Genomic DNA, 18439 nt, shown 5'->3' with positions numbered 1-18439 from the left:
AATAAAAAGCAATCATTGAGGTTACTTTGACTTTGCCACCTGTTTCAAGTAGCATTCTATCACTGTGAGTAAAACTGTGCAGGAAGAATTGGCTAACACTCCAGGATTTTCAATTATTATTAATTAAGAAATTTAGCTGCACAACATCAGTGTATCTGCACTTTTGACACAACTTTCTGTCCAATCATGCTGCTTTTTGTAGACATTGTACCATTGGGAAGTGAACCATATGTAGAAGCATATTATCAGATAACAATTACATTCAGAAAAATCTACATATCTTCAAACAATTAATTTTTAGGAAATGAAGCAGCAAAGTTCAGTGCTTTAGCTATCAGTTTTTTGGTGTTATGGCTAATGTTTTAGCTGCAAAATAGTGCTAACGGCAGGTGTGTACATTTCTGGCGTGACCCACACCAGAAATAGTTTTAAGAAGATTATTAGCATGCAGTGGGAGCATCCATCAAGAGTATGTAGAATAAGTAAACCATGATGCCAATCAGTGGTAACATTGATTGGATAAAAACATCACCTAACACTCCCTCTCCCATTGACACAGCTCTTAAAATACCTGGTGAATATGAGTTTGGTAGATGAAAGGACCTAACACTAGTAACTCTCTACTCCTTGAAAGTGGAGTCTCAGGTTAATAGGATAGTGAAGAAGGCTTTTGGTATGCTTTCTTTTATTGGTCAGAGCATTGAGTACAGGAGTTGGGAGGTCATGTTGCGGCTGTACAGGACATTGGTTAAGCCACTGTTGGAATATTGCATGCAATGCTGGTCTCCTTCCTATCGGAAAGATGTTGTGAAACTTTAAAGAGTTCAGAAAAGGTTTACAAGGATGTTGCCAGGGTTGGAGGATTTGAGCTATAGGAAGTGGTTGAATAGGTTGGGCTGTTCTCCCTGGTGCATCAGAGGCTGAGGGGTGACCTTATAGAGGTTGATAAAATCATAAAAGGCATGGATAGGATAAATAGACAAAGTATTTTCCATGGTCTGGGTGAGTCCAGAACTAGAGGGCATAGGTTTAGGGTGAGAGAGAACAATTATATAAGAGACCTAAGGGGCAACTTTTTCACACCGAGGGTGGTTCATGTATGGAATGATCTGCCAGAGGAAGTGATGGAGGCTAGTACAATTGCAACATTTAAAAGGCATTTGGATGGGTTTATGAATAGGAAGGGTTTAGAGGGATGTGGGCCGGGTGTTAGCAGGTTTGACTAGATTGGGTAGGGATGTCTGATCAGCATGGATGGGTTGGACTGAAGGATTTCCGTGCTGTATATCTCTATGACTCTTTGACTCTAGCACTATTTGAAAAGATCATTAGCCAGCATGGAATCCTGACAAGGTTATGACACGCAGGAAGGCATATGACCTGCCATGTTTGTGCAGGTTCATGAAGTGGTACCCAGCTTTATCCCAACTTGTTAATCCAGTGCTATCAGTTGCAACTGTTCAAGTAGGCCGCCAATCATAATTTTTGAATGTTATTTGAGTTTTCTTTTATAATTTCACTGGATGTCGGCACCACTGGCAATGCTAGTATTTATTGTTCATCCCTAATTACCCTTAAAAAAGGTGCATCTGCCTCTCCCACCCTTTCAGATATTGGGTTCCAGGTGACTGCAACACTCTGGGTGAAAAATATGTTTCTTTGTCACATATCTAATGCTTCCACCAATTACATTGATTTACATCCACTGGTTATTTACTTCTGTGCTAACGGTACTTTGGGGTTGGGTACTGATTGATGTTTATTGTTGTGATTACATCAGTGTACGATAGTTTTTGGAGGGTTAGGTTGCTAACATCTGCATGTGGTGATGTGGCAGGTGCTGTCAGACATTGTAAAGAATCATAGATGTCAGAACAAACTAAAACCCAGCCTCCAGATATGGACAGCGTAGTACTTAGCCACCTCAAAATATAACATGGCAGAGACAATACAGAGAGGCATCATGTAGAGTTCGAACAGGAAGGAAGATGCTGTCACCTACCAGCTCACGGAATGGTAAGGACAATATTACCAGTCACTGTGAAGGTGACCATAACCAGGAATGCTTCTTTGGTGGTTTCCTTCCTGGCTGGAGCTGGAGACATTGACAAATCTCTCAGTTAGCCACTTATTGTTCTATAAAGAGGGCCATTAGTGTCTTTGTTGTATCAGCAATTGTCACTACTGATGGTAATGCTGTATGGGGCTGACTACATTACTGCTCTTTCTTGCGTGTCACCATCCCCTTTCTGTGCAGTGATCTATAGGACTGGTGTGGTAGAGGAAAACCACATGCTAGTGTAATGAAAAGAGGTTCTTGACTTCATCAATATATACATTATTAGAAGTTAGTAACTAAACACAAATTACACAATTACAATCAACATTGAATTAGAATATCCTTTATGGTCATGTGTAGTCAAGTACAGGAGAACAGTGAAAAGTTTCACAATGTCGCCTCTTATGGTGCCATCTTCGGTAGAAGTACCTCAGTTCAAGTCTTACATACAAAAAGAGGAATAAAAAGAAAAGTAATTGCATTACATTACAGTGATTGATAGACTAAGTTAGAAATAAGATTTAAAAGGATAGACATTACAGTCAGATAAACAAATTACAAATAATCATGACATTGCAGTAACGCAGTGCAGGAGCTTCCACATGTGGTCTGACCATGCATGCCAGACCTCAGTCCAATACCGGTCGCCGCTGCACTCCAAGCCTCTGGTCCGCACCAGCTCTCAGCTGCTTCAAAGTAAGTTTTCTCCAAGACTCACTTCCCCGTACTGGCTTCCACTCCAGGATTTGCTTCTGGGGCTCACCAGCTCCTCCACTCCTCTCTGATAAGTCCAAATCAATAGCTGAAAAGGAAATTCAGAAAGGAGGGAAAAAGGAAGAGAGAATAAAAGCAAAAGAAAGAAAAAAGAGCAGCCAGAGCAGAGGAACTCCGGCTGGAGTCTCTTGCTCTGCTGCCACCTTGCCTCAGAGAGGCATTGTTACAGAGCCTGTGAGAGTTTCTGTTGATGGGTCTTCAGGATTCTAAGCTGCTCCCCATGAGGTCTGTATGAAATCAGCATGAGTAGGTGGTGCTTAAGATAGTCCTCAATAATAAACCTTTCAAATGCTTGCATCCTTACATCACAGCTCCCAAGCTGTTTTTCCCATTATGACTATGTTACATCTACATATTACATTTACCATTAACCCATTTCCCCCACTTTTCTGGGGTCACATGTTCAGGTTGTTTGGAGGTTTCATTATACCCAGAAAGTGTTCTCTTTGAATTTTGAAGATTGGTAGCTTCTGGATTAAAGACTGTTTATTTTGATTGTGTTCCGGATGGTTTGGGGTCCGAAAGTCCTGATGATCAGGAGGACCTTTACTTTCTTGGATTTCTTCTGCAAATGACACCTTTATTGCATTATCCTGGAATATGGAATCAAGCAATTTCATCTTGGATATATCATTAGTCTGTAGACATTGGTCATCCCTTCTTAGTGGTGGCTTCCCTGAGACTGTACATATCACATCCATCACCTGTTTTAGCAGATTTATTGTTGAAGTTAGTGGACTGTTTAACTTGCAGAGTCACATGGCCACTGACCTTTGGCCTCAGTGGATGCATCATTGGTGGAATCACCATGTTCACTTCCTCGGTTCTGCTGCTTCAGCATTGCTTCTTGTTTGGTATGAGCTTTGTCATTATAACAAAGGATTCTTCTAAAGCAACTAAATTCTCTGTTTGGAATTATGTCTTTTCAAGTATCACAACATCTGAGATCACTTAAATTTGTCACAGCCATTTGTTCACTCAAACTGTATAGCACCCTATGTTACTTCAATTGGAGATGCATCATGAGTGCATTGCTCAATAGCAATGTGGTTGCTCATGTTTGCTTACAAACCTTGCTGATCCTTATGATGTGAACTTCCTTCGGTATTGATAGCAGTGGAAAATATCTGTGCCAATCCAGCATAGTCGCAGGTTTCTTCTTTCTTATAACATAAAACAAATTTATTTTACCATCATAATTAATCCCAAATCTGTCTTCTGTTTAAGTTCTGACAATGATTTGAGCAGGCCCCATAAGGATGGCACAGTGTCTCAGTACTGCTGCCTCACAGCACCAGGGACTTGGGTTTGATTCCTGCCTCAGGTGACTCTATGGGTGGAGTTTGCACATTCTCCCTGTGTCTGTGTGGATTTCCTTTGTGTGCTCTGGTTTCCTCCCACAATCCAAAGATGTGCAGGTTAGGTGGGTTGGCTATACTGAAGTGCCCGTCATGTCCAGGGATGTGTAGGTGAGGTGGATTAGCCATAGAAAATGCATTGCTACAGGAATGGGGCGGGTCTGGGTGGGATGCTTTTTGGAGGGATTTTGTGGACTCAATAGGCCAAATGGCCTGCTTCCATACTGAAGGATATCTATGATTTAAATCCTCTATCTGTTGTCTTTTCACCAGTTGTTACATGAACAGATGCTCCTTAACTGAATATTCCTGACCTGTTGATCCTGGACATCCTAACTAACTGTGGCTTCATGTTAAAACATAATACCTCAATGAATTTAAATTGTGTTTTCTTTTATATTGACTTTTGTAGTTTAAACTTTATACTTATATTTGTATGTGTCGTTGTGCTTATTGTTTTTCTCAGTAATAAAACTGGTCATCCATTCACTCAAGAAAACCTTGTAACTGGTTCTTATTTGTTTTTGGTGAACTAATTATCTATGTGCCAGTGCAGGAAGGCAGAGCTGCATGCTAAAAAGAGAATTAAATCTTTGTGGTGGCCAATGAGGTTGAAAGGAGGGGAGCTGATTCAACTCTCTTCATCTGATCTTAAGTAGTCCAGCTCTGGTGAAATACTTACTCCCCTGCAGCAATGTTTCTTTTACCAGGTTCGAAATGCGTTTACCATTGACTGTAGATTCTGCCTTGTTTCCTTTTGAAGCAAGATTTTTTTTCTCTAGGTTTCTTCAATGTTCAGCTGTTCCTGCTGCTGACTGACTGCATGAGCAGGATTGTTGAAGCTATATCTAAAAAAGAGTCATATACCTTGACCAGATCACTGGAATCAGTCAGCTAAATGGAATCCACACCAGTGCTCACCAATATTGTATGAGGCTCCTTCCACTCTTGCTAGGTTGTTTTCTCCTGCCATCCTGTTTTTGGGTGGAGATCTACGGGATCCACTTGGTCTAGTGCAGTGGAGGAAAACCATTTGTTAGTCTTTTTAACTTAAACAAGATATACATTTTTGCATGTTCACAACTAAACACAAATTATAATGATATAGTAAGGTAGTCAGGGAACCAACAAGAGGGAAAAGCATATCTGACCCATCCTTACCAATCAGCCAGCAGCAGATACATCTGTCCATGACAGTATTGGTAGAAGTAACCACCTTACAATTCTTGCGGAGACAAAGTCCCACCTTCACATTGAGAATAACCTCCAACATGTTGTGTGGCACTATCATCGTGCTAAGTGGAACAGACTTCAACTGCATCTAGCAATTCAAGACTGGGTGCCGTGGGCCAGCAACAGCAGCAGAATTGTACTCCAGCACAATCTGTAACCTCATGCCTCAGCAAACCCCCCACTCAACCATCACCATCAAACCAGGGGATCAATCCTGATTCAACGGAGAGTGCAGGAGGGAATGGCAGGAGCAGTGGTAGGCATACCTGAGGATGAGATGTCAACCTGGTGAAGCCACCAAACAGGACTACTTGCATGCCAACAGCATAAGCATCAAATGACAGACAGAACTATGCAATCCCATAACTAACAGGTCAGATCTAAGCTCTGCATTCCTGCTGCATCCAGTCATGAATGGTGGTGGACAATTAGGAAGAGGTGCCTCCACAACGGAAGAACCCAACAAGTAAGTGCAAAAGATAAGGCTGAAGCTTTTGCAATGATCTTCGACCAGAAGTCCCAAATGGATGATTTATCTCAGCCTCTTCCAGCGATCCCCAGCATTACTGATACCAGTCATCAGCCAATTTGATTCACTCCACGTGATATCAAGAAACAATTGGAAGCACTGGATACTGAAAAGGCTTTGGTCCTGACAACATTCTGGCAATAGTATAGAAGACTTGTGCTCCAAAACGTGCCGCAAACCTAGCCAAGCTGTTCCAGTAGAGTTACAACACTGATATCAATCCAACATTATGGAAAATTGCCCAGGAGTCTACTGTACAGAATAAGGACAAATCCAGCACAGCCAATTACTGCCACATCAGCTTAATCTCTATCAGCAATAAAGCAATGGAAGATGTCATCAACTGTGCTATCAAGCAGCACCTGCTCGGCGATGCCCAGTTTGGGTTCTGCCAGGGCCACTCAGCACCTGACCATATTACAACCGTGGTTCAAACATGGACAAAAGAGCTGAATTCCAGAGGAGAGATGAGAGTGACTGTCCTTGACATCAAAGCTACAATTGGTCAAGTGTGGCATCAAAGAGCCCTACCAAAGCTGGAATCAATAGGAATCATGGGCAAATCCTCTGCTGGTTAGAGTCATACCTGGCACATAGGAAGATGATTGTGGTCATTCGAGGTCAGTCTTCTCAGCTCCAGGGCATCTTTGCAGGAGTTCCCCAGGGTAATGTCCTAGGCCTAAACATCTTCAGCTGCTTCATCATCGGTGCTCCCTCCATCATAAAGTCAGAAATGAGGATGCTCACCAATGATTACCATTCACAACTCATCCGATACTGAAGCATCTCAGTAAGTATTGATCAACTTTTCTTTCTCAAAAACGTTTAGCAATTAGTTTTATACTGCCGGCATGCTGATTCCAATACACACCTAATCGGCTAGGAGAAAGTGAGGACTGCAGATGCTGGAGATCAGAGTCAAAGAGTGTGGTGCTGGAATAGCACAGCAGGTCAGGCAGCATCTGAGGAGCAGGAGAGTCAATGTTTCGGGCCTAGTCCCTTCACCAGGAATGATGTGATGGCCTGAATGGCCTCATACTGCACACTAAATATTTTGTAATTCTGTGATTGGTCATTCATTCAGACACTCCAATTGCCTGGTAGGGGGATCCAGGGACATGCTCACTTCTAAGCTGCACATACTACTCCTCAGCGATCCCACCATTTAACTGCAGGGCTGGGGGAGAGAATGAGGGTGAGTGACAGCCAGTGAGAAGGGTTAAGGAGAGAGTGGGGTTGTTAATGTGAGGTGTAATTGAGTGGGGGGGGGGTTTGTTGGTTCAGCATTGTTTGTTACAAGAAGGTGGGCAAGTGAGGGAGACTGGAGAATAAGAGACAGCAGTGCTGGGGATTGACAAGTAGGTGAATAGGGAGTAGGTGTGTGAAAGGAATGTATGAATGATGGAGTGAAATGGGGGACCTTCTAGACAAAAGCTTTAAAGGATAAGCCACTGCTGCTGTGATGGAAGCTGGGATACTGGCCACCAAATACTGAGTCATTGATTGGCCTGCATGTGTACACATGGAGTTATCTACCATTTCTACACTGGGAACAATGTGCTCCAACCTTTAAACGAAGTCTCCATGCTTGTTAGTATTATATGAGAAAGTTGTAATTGTCCTATTAGATCAGAGTATTGTTCTCTCATTAGAGTGAGACAATTGGTGGTCGTTTACCTGAGGGGGACATTGAGAAGGAGAATTTTTCATGATAACCTCAGCTGGTTGAGTCCACAGAAATGGAGTCCACACTGTTAATATCACTCTTCATTGCAAGCCAGCCATTTAACCAACTGAGGAGAAAAATTTAACCAACTGAACTGACCAAACCCCGTTAGCCACACTGTCAGTCAAAGTTACTCCAATGATGTGAATGGGTCTTCAGAACAGTTCTGAAGAAGGTTTACTGGACCTGAAGCATTAACTCTGCTTTCTCTCCGAAGATGCTACCAGAATTGCTGAGTTTTGCCAGCAATCTTTGTTTTTGTTCCTGATTTTCAGTGTCTACAATTCTTTGTTTTTTGCTCAATTTTCTAACAGCTCCCTATCTTTTTTTTTGTTGTTCCAAGGAAAAGAGATGAAGGCAAACACTACAGTTTGGGGCTTGAGTGTTATTTGCTGCCAGGAGCATGATCGCTTTCTCAGCTGTGGTGAGCAAGCTGACTTCTCCCAGAATCCTCTTCAGTCACTTCTCAATACCACCTTCTGCTGCAGCTCTAAAGAACTATGAAGCACACCTTCTCCCTCTCTTACACACTCACTGATTAAACTTCCAGCTCAAAGTCTCTGACAGCTCCAATCATCTTCCCTTTTAGAGGTGATGACATGATGTACATAGTATGAGCCTCACACAAGTCTGAGCCTCAGCTGAGCCAGGTTGTAATTCAACATTGGGTTTAGCACTGGCTGGGTAAAATTTAGTTCACCATGTGCTGCAAATGGAGCAGATCGATCACACATCGCAATCCTCATGACCTCTTTCAGAGGCTTTCCCCTTTGCTTTCCTCTCTCCTGCACAGCTTTGGACCAGCCTGAATAAGAAAGGCAGATTTGTGGGCAGCACAGTGGCACAGCGGTTAGCACTGCTGCCTCACAGCACCAGGGACCTGGGTTCAATTCCCGCCTCAGGCGACTGACTGTGTGGAGTTTGCACGTTCTCGCCGTGTCTGTGTGGGTTTCCTCCAGGTGCTCTGGTTTCCTCCCACAGTCCAAAGATGTGTGGGTCAGATGAATTGGCCATACTAAATTGCCCGTAGTGTTAGGTAAGGGGTAAGGGTGGGTTGCGGGTTGGTGTGGACTTGTTGGGCCAAAGGGCCTATTTCCACACTGTAAGTAATCTAATTTCCTTCCAGGCATGAGCAAACATTCCAGCTTTTTACAAGACCCATAGATTTGTGGTTACGAATACTGTAGCTAGCTGGTTTTTAATTCCACATTTACTGAATTATTGATTCCTTGAAGCCACATTGGGATTTGAACTCAATAGTCCAGGCTTCAGGGTTAGCAGTCCGGTGACATAGTCAATATAATAACATAACCGGTAGATGCTCCCTGGATTTTATAAACTCAGTTAACTACAATTGACTTTAAAACGCTAAAACAAAATGAAGTGACGAGCATTTGTTTTAACCACAAACAATTAAAGTGAACAACTTCCAAAAAGAGAAATCTACTATGCTTATTAACTCTTCATAAAAGAAACCAGGACAAAATACACCTCTCAGAGCCATAGCATCATCACAACAGGCTAGTGACTAATTGAAGAATGGGTGTTGCCAGTTTGGATGTGAAAACTGATGGGTTTTTGGATGATGCACTGGCAGCCAGCAAGTAACTGAGAAGTGGTTAGGGGGCATCAGATTGATGCCCAGGCTGTACCACATGTAATTGTACAGGAATGGGAAGAGAAATCATTGCATGCGATCCTATCACTTTGAGTCAGAGAGGTTTACAGAATGGAAGCAGGATCTTCGGCCCAACTTCTCTGTGTCAATCAGTTTCCATAATTAATTTAGTCCCATTTCCCTGCATTTGGTCCATGTCCCTTCATACCTGTCCCATCCGTGTACAAATAGATAGAGTCATTGAGTCATGGAGATGTACAGCATGGAAACAGACCCTTTGGTCCAACTCGTCCATGCCGACCAAATATCCGAATCTAATTTAGTCCCATTGGCCAGCACTTGGCCCGTATCCCTCAAACCCTTCCTATTCATATATCCATCCAGATGCCTTTTAAATGTTGCAATTGTATCAGCCTCCACCACTTCCTCTGGCAGCTCATTCCATGTACACACCACCCTCTGCATGAATATGTTGCCCCTTAAGTCCCTTTTAAATCTTTTCCCTCTCACCTTAAACCAATGCCCTTTAGTTCTGGACTCCTCCAACCCTATTCTTGACCCTCATGATTTTATAAACCTCTATAAGGTCACCCCTCAGCCACCGACCCTCCAGGGAAAATAGCCCCAATCCATTCAGCTTCTCTCTGTAGCTCACACTCTCCAACCTCAGCAACATCCTTGTAAGTCTTTTCTGAACTCTTTCAAGTTTCACAACATCCTTCCTGTAGCAGGGAGAGCAGTACTCCAAAAGTGGCCTAACCAATGTCCTGTACAGCCACAACATTACCACCCAAATCCTGTACTCAATATGCTGACCAATTTAGGACAGAGTACCAAATGCCGTCTTCTTCACTATCCTATTTACCTGCAGCTGCTCTTTCAAGGAGCTATGAAACTGCACTCCAAGGTCTCTTTGTTCAGCAACAAACCCGCCAGACCTTAGTATTAAATGTATAAGTCCTGCCCTGATTTGCCTTTCCAAAATGCAGTACCTTACACTTTTTTCAATTAAATTCCATCTGTCACTACTTGACCCATTGACCCATCTGATCAAGATCCAATTGTACTTTGAGGTAACCTTCTTCGCTATCTACCACACCTCCAATTTTGGTGTCTTCTGCAAGCTTATTAACCATACCTCCAAGGCACATATCCAAATCATTTATACAAATGACGAAAAGCAGTAGACACAGCACCAATCCATGTGGCACATTGCTGGTCACACGCCTCCAGTCTGGAAAGCAACTCTCCACTAGCATCCTCTGACTTCTACCTTCAAGTTAGTTCTGTATCCAATTGGCAAGTTCTCCCTGTATTCCAGGCGTTTTAACCTTGCTAACCAGTCTACCATAACGAACTTTGTCGAACTCCTTACTGAAGTCCACATAGATCACATCCATTGCTCTGTCCTCATCAATCCTCTTCATTACTTTTTCAAAAAACTGAATAAAGTTAATGAGACACAATTTTCCACACATAAAGCCATGTTGACTATCCCTAATCAGTATTTGCCAAATCAATCCTTGCCTAAATATATGTTAATCCTATCCCTCAGCATTCCTTCAAACAACTTGCCCACCATTGATGTCAGATTCACAGGTCTATTGGTCCCTGGCTTTTCCTTACCATCCTTCTTAAACAGTGGCACCACTTTCAACAACCTCCAGTCTTCCGGCACCTCAACTGTGACTATCGATGATACAAATATATCAGCAAGGGGCCCAGCAATCACTTACCGAGCATCCCCCAAGAGTACTAGTGTACACCTGATCAGGTCCTGGCGATTTATCTACTTTTATGCCTATGAAGCCACCCGGCACCTCCTCCTCTATAATATGGACATTTTCAAGATGTCGCTAATTATTTCCCCACATTCTATATCTTCCATATCCTTATCCAGAGTAAACACTGACACAAAATACTTGTTTAGTGTCTCTCCAATTTCCTGTGGTTACATACAGAGGCAGCCTTGTGGGTTCTCATTATCGCATTTTTGAAGGCTTCCCATTTTCCAGCATTCCCTTACCTGTGAACACCCACCCCCAAACAACTTTTGAAAGTTCTTGCCTAATACCGTCAAAATTGGCCTTCCTCCAATTTAGAACTTCAACTTTTAGATCCAGTCTATCTTCTTCCATCACTATTTTAAAAATTAATAAAGTTATGGTCACTGGCCCCAAAGTGCTCCCCCACTGACACCTCAGTCACCTGTCCTGCCTTATTTCCCAAGAATAGATCAAGTTTTGCATCTTCTCTAGTAGGTACATCCACAAACTGAATTAGAAGATTTTCTTGCACACACTTAACAAATTCCTCTCCATCTAAACCCTTAACACTATGGCAGTGTCAGTCTATGTTTAGAAAGTTAAAATCCCCTACCATGATTACCCTATTTTTCTTACAGATAACTGAGATCTCCTTACAGATTTGTTTCTCAATTTCCTGCTGACTATTGTGGGGTCTATTAGGTGATCCCAATTAGGTGATCAATCTTTTTCTTAGTTCTCAGTTCCACCCAAATAACTTCCCTGGACATAATCCCAGGGATATCCTCCCTAAGTACAGCTGTATTGCTATCCATAGTCAAAAATGCCACTATCCCTCCTCTCTTGCCCTCCCACTTTCTATCCTTTCTATAGCATCTGTATCCTGGCACATTAAGCTACCAGTCCTGTTCATCCCTGAGCCACATCTGTATAATTGCTATGATATCTCAGTCCCATGTTCCCAACTACGCCCTGAGTTCATGTGCCTTACCTGTTAGGCCTCTTGTGTTGAAAGAAATGCAGTTTACTTTATCAGTCCTACCTCGTTATCTGCTTTGTTCCTGCCTGTCCTGACTTTGACTTGTTCCTTTTCCCAACCATACCAGTGTCAGACTGATACCTTTCCTTACTATCTCTCTATGCCAGTCACACCTCCCTTCACCCCTCAACCTTACTAGTTTAAATCCTCCTGAGCAGCTTTAGCAAATCTTCCCGCCAGTATATTAGTCCCCTTCTAATTCTGATGCAATCTGTCCTTCCTGTACAGGTTACTTCTATCTCAGAGAGATTCCAATGATCCAAAGATGTGAATCCTTCTCCCCTGCACAAACTCCTCAGCCACACATTCATCTGCTGTATCCTCCTACTCTTGCTCTCACTAGCTCATAGCACTGTGACTAATCCAGATATTACTATCCTCAAGGAGCTCCTTTTTAAATTCCTGCCTCACCTCCTACATTCTCTCCTCAGAGTCTCAGCCATTTTTCTTCCTATGTCATTGGTTCCAATGTATACAACAACCTCCTGCTGGTCCTACTCCCCTTTGAGAATATTCTGCATTCTCTCCAAGATATCCTTGATCCTAGCACTAGGGAAGCAATACACCATTCTGATTTCTCACAGTCAGGCACAGAATCGTCTGTTTGTGCCTCTGATCAGGGAGTCCCCATCACAATCAATTGCCTGGAACTTGACATACCCATCATTACATTCGAGCCAATCTCTGTACCTAAAACTTGGCTGTCAATGTGACAGTCCTCTGAGAGCCCTTCACCAATGGGTTTAGCTCAGTTGGCTGAATTGTTGGTTTACAGAGCAGTGTGAGTTCAATTCCCATCACTGGTTTAAGGTTACCATGAAGGACTCACTTTCTCAACCTCTTCCCCCACCTGATGGTCTTCAGGTTAAGTCACCACCAGTTGCTTCTCTCTAATGAGAGTGCAGCTGCTTTGGTCTGGTAAGACTATGGTGCCACAACCAACATCTTCCAAAACTTGTTTGAGACAGGACAGCCATAGGAGACTTCTGCACTACCTGCCTCCTCCCGTACCTTTCCTGGTGGTCACTCATCTACCTGACTGCATCTTGGTTTTTCTCCCTTCCTCCAGTTGCCATCCATCACACTCCCTAGCTCCTGTAAATTCCTCATTGCCTCTAGCTGCCGCTCCAACTGATCCATGTGAGCAGATAGGATTCGCAACCAAATATTCTTCCTGCAGACAGAATGATCAGTGACATGGAAATTCCCTCATCTTCCACATCTGACAGGAAGAATATATTATCAAAGGCTATCACTGCACCTTAAAAATCTACAGACCCAGAAAATAGCACAGTCTTACTGTTCTCAAAAAACAAAGCTCCAGGCTAACTTCGTACTTATGTTTTATATTTTTACTTCTGTGGATGATGATAGATTTTCACATTCTGGATCAGTGGTGCTGGAAGAGCACAGCAGTTCAGGCAGCATCCAACGAGCAGCGAAATCAACGTTTCGGGCAAAAGCCCTTCATCAGGAATAAAGGCAGTGAGCTGGAAGCATGGCGGGATAAGCTAGAGGGAGGTGGGGTGGGAAGAGAGTAGCATAGTTACTACTGGACATATAACCTACTGGACATACATAACAGAACACAGGAGGCCGAACCTATCAACAAGGACGGCATACATAAACTACTGGACCTGTGCCTCACCACACACTTTACATTCAACAATCAGATATACGAACAAATCAACGGAACACCCATGGGATCACCAATCTCGGAACTCATAGCAGAGGCAGTTATGCAAAGGTTAGAACATACAGCCATACCACAAATCCAACCCAAACTCTGGATCAGATATGTTGATGACACCTTTGTAGTCATCAAAAACACAGATATAGAAAAAACACACCGAATCATCAACGCCACACTCACAGGAATCCGATTCACACGAGAAGAGGAAAAAGATAGACAACTCCCATTCCTAGACATGTTAGTAGAGAGAAGATCCAACGGAGAATTCACCACAAGGGTACACAGGAAACCAACACACACAGACCAAGTCTTAAACTATGAAAGTAACCACCCCAACACACACAAACGAAGCTGCATCAGGACACTATTCAAAAGGGCCACAACACACTGCAGTACACCAGAACTGCGAAAAGAGGAAGAGGAACATCTATACAAGGTATTCGCCAAAAACGGATACCCACGCAACTTTATCACCAGATGCCTAAGAGATAGACCGAGGAACGAGGACATGCCACAACCAAAAGGACTAGCCACACTACCATACATCAGGAGCGTCTCAGAACTGACAGCCAGACTACTGCGACCCTTAGGACTCATAACAGCACACAAGCCAACATCCACGCTCAGACAACAACTCACTACAACAAAGGACCCAATACCTAGCATGAGCCAAACTAACGTAGTTTACAAAATACCATGCAAGGACTGCACAAAACACTATATAGGACAAACAGGAAGACAGCTAACAATCCGCATCCATGAACATCAGCTAGCCACAAAACAACACGACCAGCTATCTCTAGTAGCCATACACTCAGACAACCAGCAACATGAATTTGACTGGGAAAACTCCACTATCAAAGGACAAGCCAGACAGAGAACAGCCAGAGAATTCCTAGAAGCATGGCATTCATCCCCAAACTCCATCAACAGACACATTGACCTGGACACCATATACAAACCACTACAGCTGAAACTGACACCCGGAAACGGCAAGAACATCCATCAACAAACACATCGACCTGGACCCCACATACAAATCACTGCAGCTGAAACTGACACCCGGAAGCGGCAAGAACAAACCAATATAAATACTGGAAGAAACATCAAAGCAGCGCTTCACACGAGGCTCCAACAGCACTGATGATGTTCCCTAGCCAGGGAACGAAACGTTTGCAGCAAAAACTTCCAGCTCGGCGAGCAGAACCACAACAGAGTAGCATAGCTTACAGTGAGCGAGTGGGGGAGGAGATGAAGGTGATAGGTCAGGGAGGAGAGGGTGGAGTGGATAGGTGGAAAAGGAGCTAGGCAGGTCGGACAAGTCCGGACAAGTCATGGGGACAGTGCTGAACTGGAGGTTTGAAACTAGGATGAGGTGGGGGAAGGGGAAATGAGGAAACTGGTGAAGTCCACATTGATGCCCTGGGGTTGAAGTGTTCCGAGGAGGAAGTTGAGGCGTTCTTCCTCCATGCATCTGGTGGTGAGGGAGCGGCGGTGAAGGAGGCCCAGGACCTCCATGTCCTCGGCAGAGTGGGAGGGGGAGTTGAAATGTTGGGCCACGGGGCGGTGTGGTTGATTGGTGTGGGTGTCCCGGAGATGTTCCCTAAAGCGCTCTGCTAGGAGGTGCCCAATCTCCCCAATGTAGAGGAGACCGCATCGGGAGCCACCAAGGATATATTTCCCTCCCTACCCCTTTCCGCCTTCCCCAAAGACCGTTCCCTCCATGACTACCTGGTCAGGTCCACGCCCCCTTACGACCCACCCTCCCATCCTGCACTTTTCCCTGCCACCGCAGGAACTGTAAAACCTGTGCCCACACCTCCTCCCTGACCTCTATCCAAGGCCCTAAAGGAGCCTTCCACATCCATTAAAGTTTTACCTGCACATCCACTAATATCATTTATTGTAACCTTTGCTCCCGATGCGATCTCCTCTACATTGGGGAGACTGGGCGCCTCCTAGCAGAGTGCTTTAGGGAACATCTCCGGGACACCCGCACCAATCAACCACACCGCCCCGTGGCCCAACATTTCAACTCCCCCTCCCACTCTGCCGAGGACATGGAGGTCCTGGCCCTCCTTCACCGCCGCTCCCTCACCACCAGACGCCTGGAGGAAGAACACCTCATCTTCCGCCTCGGAACACATCAATCCCAGGGCATCAATGTGGACTTCACCAGTTTCCTCATTTCCCCTTCCCCCACCTCATCCTAGTTTCAAACCTCCAGTTCAGCACTGTCCCCATGACTTGTCCGACCTGCCTAGCTCCTTTTCCACCTATCCACTCCACCCTCTCCTCCCTGACCTATCACCTTCATCTCCTCCCCCACTCGCTCACTGTAAGCTATGCTACTCTCTTCCCACCCCCACCTCCCTCTAGCTTATCTCGCCATGCTTCCAGCTCATTGCCTTTATTCCTGATGAAGGGCTTTTGCCCGGAATGTCGATTTCGCTGCTCGTTGGATGCTGCCTGAACTGCTGTGCTCTTCCAGCACCACTGATCCAGAATCTGGTTTCCAGCATCTGCAGTCATTGTTTTTACCTCGTTGTTTTTACCTCATGGATTTTTCACAGTCAACCCTGCTGAATTACTATTAAACTGGTTGAAGCAACAAAAAATAAAATATTTTATGCGACAACTGTCACTGAAGAATCCTGAACAGGGCGTGTCTGACAGCTTCCCCATGTAACACAACACAATTTTGATAATATTTTAAGCCTCTCATTTGCATATGCAAGTGACTTAGTGTATGAATTACATCAAACTGAAACCTTAATTCGTTTTTCCCCGCACGGGTTCTTTCTGGCCTGCTGAAAGTTTTTATTCTGTTGCTGAGTTGTGCATCTGCTGAACTCTTACCTGGAGACAAATTGACAATGTGCACCACAATGCCACCAGTTCCTATAAATTACTCCAGTGGACTTATGCATCACTAGTCAATTGAATGTGCATGGGCCCATAAAGGAACTTAATGATGTACTGTTCACTGGGGGGAAATCTGCACATTGCACATTATTTGCTATATCTACTATTATTCGTTTACTTCATGATTCATATATTCAGACCCTATATCGCGCTGCATTCCAGAACTCTGTAGTCTCTCACCATTTAGACAATATGCTTCTTCTTTAGTCTTGCTGCCAAAATGAACAATTTCAAATTATCTATATTGCACCCCAAAATCTTGACAAGGAACGATTGGACGGACTAGGCTTATACCCGCTGGAGCTTGGAAGATTACGAGGTCACTTTTCAAAAATTCACTCATGTGACATGGATGGGACAGGCTGGGCTAGCATTTATTCCCAGTCCCTAGCTGCTCTTGTGAAAGTGGTCATGAGCTATCTCCTTGAACTATTGCAGTCCAAATGCTGTCGGCAAACTCACAAAGCCTTTAGGGAGGGAACGCCAGGATTTTGACCCAGCAACACTGAAGGAACAGCAATATATTTCCAGATCAGGAGTGGTGAATGTTGTGGAGAGGTGTTGATTGAAACATTTAAAAACTTGAGGGATCTTGACATATCACAACTGAACAAGTTGGCTTAAAAATATTGGGATGTGTCTCTAACTCTAAGCCCAGAGGTGTGCAATAACAGCACTGCACAGATTAATTAGAAAACATTTAGATGTAGAGGTGAGGTTTCTTATTATTCTGTTGTCACTGCTTAAAATAATAGGGTCACCCATTGAAAGCAGGGATAAAGATAGTTTGTTTCCCTCAGAGGGTCATTAGTCTTTGGAACTCTTCCCAAAAAACTCTTCCTGGAAGCAGAATCCTTGAATATTATGAAGACAGAGGTGGATAGTCTCTTGTTAAACAAGAGGATGAAAAGTTATCGGAGTAGAAAGTAATGTGGATTTAAGGTTACAATCATAATTATTAAATGGTTTCAACAGCACCAATGGTTTCTTCCTGCTCCTTGTTCATATAGGGTCGTACAGCACAGAAACAGACCCTTCGGTCCAACCAATCCATGCCAACTGTAGTCCCAAACTAAACTAGTCCCACTGCCTGCTCCTGGCCCATATCACTCCAAACCTTTCCTATTCATGTACTAATCCGTATACCTGTTAAACATTGTAATTGTATCCACATCCACCACTTCCTCAGGAAGTTGATTCAACACAACCACCACCTGTGTTAAAAAAAAGCCCCTCATATCCTTTTAAAATCACTTTTCTCTTACCTTAAAAATGTGCCACCTAGTAATTTACTTGGTTTCTATACATTTTGAGTCACCAAACAGTGTCCCCTTACATCGAGAAGTCTCTTCTCTGGCCAATTGTTCCAGTCAACAGGTGGAGAGTTACAATCACCAACTACTGTATTATTGTTGAATCATTTCTAATGTACCTCATCCCACAATCCCTGTTTACCCCTGGCGTGAGCTGTGCCCTCGCTTTGTCCCAGTTTTTGCTAACTTCTGGAATGCTGTTGTCAGGCGTTGAACGCCACATTGAGTCCACGGTGAGTCAGGAGGACAAGTAAGACTTAAATCAAACCACCCTTTTGGGTGTTTACGTGTGACAGTTTTTTTTTCGTTTTAACGTCACCCTTGCTGCAGTAACCAGCTCTATCAACATGATTAACTCAGCATCGTGCAGTCAGGGAGACACACCCGCCCCCTGAGTGCCAAGGAG

At 43.8% G+C, this 18439-nt stretch overlaps 1 long non-coding RNA gene across 1 annotated transcript; it reads right to left on the bottom strand.

Annotated features, from left to right (window-relative positions):
- Nucleotides 1-3846: 3846 nt before the first annotated feature.
- LOC132805489 (uncharacterized) lies at nucleotides 3847-18186 on the bottom strand. The gene is made up of 3 exons (XR_009640920.1): nucleotides 17986-18186; nucleotides 5113-5201; nucleotides 3847-3996 (listed from the first exon to the last, which is right to left on the bottom strand). It is a non-coding gene; the product is annotated as an uncharacterized LOC132805489 (long non-coding RNA).
- Between the last annotated feature and the right edge of the window lie 253 nt (nucleotides 18187-18439).

This window comes from Hemiscyllium ocellatum, chromosome 3 (assembly GCF_020745735.1).
Source record: "Hemiscyllium ocellatum isolate sHemOce1 chromosome 3, sHemOce1.pat.X.cur, whole genome shotgun sequence".
In the NCBI taxonomy this organism is placed as follows: domain Eukaryota; kingdom Metazoa; phylum Chordata; class Chondrichthyes; order Orectolobiformes; family Hemiscylliidae; genus Hemiscyllium; species Hemiscyllium ocellatum.
The sequence above is the reverse complement of the archived record's forward strand: the minus strand, read 5'-3'. Positions and strand labels throughout refer to the sequence as shown.